This window comes from Fukomys damarensis, unplaced genomic scaffold, assembly GCF_012274545.1.
Source record: "Fukomys damarensis isolate Sample0158 unplaced genomic scaffold, DMR_v1.0_HiC HiC_scaffold_36, whole genome shotgun sequence".
In the NCBI taxonomy this organism is placed as follows: Eukaryota; Metazoa; Chordata; class Mammalia; order Rodentia; family Bathyergidae; genus Fukomys; species Fukomys damarensis.
The window spans coordinates 24,537,353-24,541,789 of record NW_022900948.1 but is presented as its reverse complement, the minus strand read 5'-3'; the positions used below and the strand labels follow the sequence as shown (position 1 = coordinate 24,541,789).

Below are 4,437 nucleotides of genomic sequence, written 5' to 3'. Positions count from 1 at the left end.
TCACCAGGATGAGCCTAATTCAATATGATCATAACCTTTTAAAAAAGGAGAAACTGGGACACAGACACATGAAGGAGAACGCCCGTGAAGATAAGGCAGAGTTTGGGGCAGTGCTCTACAAGCCAAGCCGAGGAATGCCAAAGACGTGACAAAACCACCAGGAGGTGGGGAGGGACAAGGAGCAGATTCTCCCTCACAGCCTTTAAAAGAACCAGTCCTACCAGCCCTGGTCTCAGGGTTCCAGACTGGCAGAGGCAGAGACCAAGCCCATACGCTGGGTGACTTGCTCGTGAAGTCAGCCTGGGCTCTCAGCAACCCTGACACAGGCCGGACCTGCCTCCCAGGCCCATCTCCCACTGCCTCCCACCTTTCCCTCCAGAGAGCTGGCCCTCTGCTTCTAGAACATGCCTCCGCCCCTCTGCTAGCCCTGGAGCCTCTGCCTTACCTGTGATGCTTACTTACTGGAGCCGAACTCTTCTTCCAGGCCCAGCGACGTTTCCTGAAGTTTCCTGCCTGTCCCTGCTCCAACGAGCCCAGCATCCCCGCCCCCCATTAGAGGTGGCAACTCCTCTCTCTGACCACCCCCCCGTTGTATCAAATAACTGTGTTATTAAAGTTTCTCAGGTACAAATCTTATTTCCTTTTTTTTCTGCCTCTTGAGGGCACCAAGTTTATCCCCAGCTCAGTGGCTATCTTCTTCCTCTGTGAATGCGACACTAATCCTACAGACCTTTACAGCGCTGCCTCCTCTCCTGATTCTCTTTCATCCAAGCTAAAGAAGTTCCCGGTCCCATTTTGTGATCTTCAAAGCACTTGACATTGTCTGAGATTTTTGTTTGTTTGTTTTTGAAAAATTAAAAATTCCTTAATTTTTAATTCCTGGTACCACCACTGTAGCTAACAGGGCGACGTACCTGATGTAATGAAAAAAAAAAAGACAAAGCTACAAAAGCTAAAAGACCTCGGGATGTGCATCTAATCGACACTACCTTGTATTAATCAGTAGCTGCGCTTTTGCAGACGGCGGCTGTGACAGTCCTGAGCTAGAAGGGTTCCCAGTTTAAACTGCAGTAACTTTTCTGACTATGGATCATTGTTCCCTCTGGGGAAATTTTTACAGTTCCTCTAATGCATTTGGAATGACTGTCTCAACCCACAACTCTCCTGATAACTCCTTGCTCTCCTGCTGAGAACTATAGCCCTTTTCTGTTGGTTTTTAAAATCTTTTGCTACCATATCCACCACTACTACCACCAGATCCGTAACCACCACCATAGGGACAGCCAGAGCTTCTTCCACCAAAACTGCCCCGCTTCATGGGTCCATAACTTGATTGCTGTTGACCACTATTATTTCCAGAGTCATTACAGTTCCTAACACCACCAAAATTTCCTCCTTCATTGTGACCATCATACCGTCCTCCTCCACCACCAAGTCCACCACTTTGGTTTCCATATCCTCATCTACCACCATCTACTACTGTAAGCAGGACCACTGCTATAGTTTCCACCATCACCTCCAAATCCATTAAATCCACCATCACCTCCTCCATAACTACCTCTGCTGCCACCCCCTCCACCACCATAGCCTCTTCTTCCACCATGGCCAGAATTCCTTCCATCACCTCCAGACTTTCCTGTGCAATCCAGAAGGTTGCCAGATCCACCTCCACGACCTCTTCATGATCCAGCGACTGTATTTCTCATTTAGAAAGGGTCTTTTCGACTTCACAGTTATGTCCATTAATCATGTGGTATTTCTAAACAATTTTATCGACTGTATCATCATCATCAAAAGTTATCAAACAATCCTCTCTTTTTCCCACTCTGCCTGTCTTCCATAACTTCTATGGTTTCAATCTAGCCAGAGTAGTCTCTCAAATTATATTCTTCTGTATCTTCTTTAATTTTATCAACAAAAATTGTCTTCACTGTTAGATGGGCACCAGACCTTACAGAATCCTCTCTAGAAACAGCTCTCTTTGGTTCCACTACACACCCATCAACTTTGTGTGGTTGAGCATGCATTGCTGCCTCTACCTCTTCAACGTAAGAGTAAGTCAAAAAACCAAAGGCCCTGGATCATTTTGTTTGGGGATCTCCCATTACTGCACAATGTGTGAGTGTGCCGCATTTCTCAGGATATTCTCTTAAGCTATCATCTGTAGTTTCAAAACTCAGACCACCAATAAACAACTTCCTCCTCTGCTCTTCGAATCATGAACTTCTTCCCACCCTGGCAGCAGCAGGAACACATTTACTATCTGCCAGATTTTCAGTCTTGGTCAGGCTCCAGGAGGAAAGTAAAGTCTGCTCCAGGTAATTCGACAGGGAGAACTGAACATAGAGCGTTGGAAATGGCTGTTCGAAGAGCCAGCTGGAAGGGTGTACCCCAACTGCGAGAAACCACCCCACCTTAGGGCTGGAGGAATGGGCAGGGGAGGTCAAGAAGGGGCCGCGCAGGGAAGATGGAACCGGGGTGGGAGCCTGCCGGGGGAAGCTGACCAGGGAAGCTAGATGCAAATCCAGGGAGAGACAAGGTCCCTGCTTGAGATGTCAGGCAAAGTCGGGGGGGGGGTTTCCTGACTTCTCCCTTCCTTCCATTCCTTCCAGAGCCTCCACTGAACAAACCTAGGCAGAGCTAAATGGCAGGGGAGGCTGGCAGTGTAGGATTCTAGGTCTGTGGCCCCCGTGACACAGCGGAGCCAGAGAAGGTAGGGAGAGACCTGAGAGCGCAGAGAGCAGACAGACACTGTTAGTCACACACTCGCTGTACTTCTCACTAGAATCAGGGGCGGGGGGCATTGTGTTCGAGTCCCAGCACCCGGAAGTAAGTGAGCCCACAGGTCTTTTAATTTAAATAATGGTTGCCAGAGATAAAACAGTTGGGTGTTGGTCATTAAATGTGAATTAAAATAGCCACTCTAAATGTGATTGTGATGAGAAAATTTAGAAAGTGTACATGCCTAAAATTACAGACAGCACACAATCAGGGCTCCATAAGGGACTGTAGATGTCATAAGCTCATCTCCTTTCCAGTTGTACTTGTCCATGGTAATCAGACCCAGACATGCCATGATTTCCTGTGGACTACTTCAGTCTCCTGATACACTAAGGTCCTTTTTTTTTTTCTTTTTATTGAGTTTATTGGTACAATCTAGGTATACAATACAATTACATTCATCATTGGGATTCTGTACCTTTACATAATAGGTATTGATTCTCATTTTTCCCCTTGTCCCTGCCCTCCCTTCACCCCCTCCTCCCCTCCCCTTTAACAAACACTTTATTTGCATTTTTTCAGTTTCTTATCTTTTTTTCCTCTCCTTTATTACCTTTCCCCCACCCTTCCCACTTTCCCTACACCTTTAGCCCTTTACTTCCTATTTCACATTATTAATTGTCTCATTAGGATCTTGTGTAGTATTATAGTTTTTCACACCAAAGAAACTATTTGGTATTTCAGTTAAAGAAATCTCTGTATGAACATTAAAAATAGGGAATCATAAAATAAAACTAAAAAGGAAAGTAAAAGAGAAAAGGCAATGATGTAGGATTTAAATAATTCTTAATTCTGGAGATGAAAATGGTCCCTGAACATATTTAAATTGCTTCTCGCTCTTATAGTCAATCTTTTCTTTTTTTCATTATTTAGAGAATACTTTATTAGTTGCTGTAATCAAACTCACGTAGATATGACCTTACATATTTAGTACGATGTGTTACCCCTGTACACATGGAAAAATAAAATAAAACAAATTAACATTTCTAGACCAATATGGTTGTACACTTCTGTACAATGCCAACTCAACACAGTAAATTGGGATGACTTTTTCCAAAGTTGGCAGCACCGTTAAAGTTTCCCAAAATTCAATTTATATATATATGTGTGTGTGTGTATATATATATATATTTATATAAAAGGACTAATAATAGTATGTTATGCATCGATAGCAGCAACACCTTTTCCAGGTTGTGCAGTGATCTGAACAAAATTATAGACATTCAGCACATTCCATTTAAAAAAAGCAACAACAACAACAAAAAAAAAACAAAGAAAAGAATAATATCCAGAAAACAGCAAAGTTCTGTTGCTGTTGTGGTACCTGGCACCATTTTTTCTATTAGCCTCTTAATCGTCATCTGGAAAGAGAACATTCTAGAGTAATATCATTAAATGTAGCTCTGATAAAACATGGTCCCTACTATGTATCATAAGGCAGGTACTAGATATTTTACATTCATAGAGGTATGATACAGTAACGTCCTAAATCAATAATACTAGATTCAGTTTTGGTTTGAAATTTACTTTGTCTGAAAATAAGATTGCTACCCCTGTTTTTTTCTGGGCTCCTGTCACATGAAGAATTGTTTTCTATCTTTTCACTTTCAGTCTATGGACTTCTTTTTGCACTAGGTGTGTTTCTTGTATACAACA

General features: G+C 43.0%; 1 pseudogene; it reads right to left on the bottom strand.

The window, feature by feature from the left end:
* Nucleotides 1–1,216: 1,216 nt before the first annotated feature.
* LOC104873005 lies at nt 1,217–2,201 on the bottom strand (annotated as a pseudogene).
* Nucleotides 2,202–4,437: the final 2,236 nt, after the last annotated feature.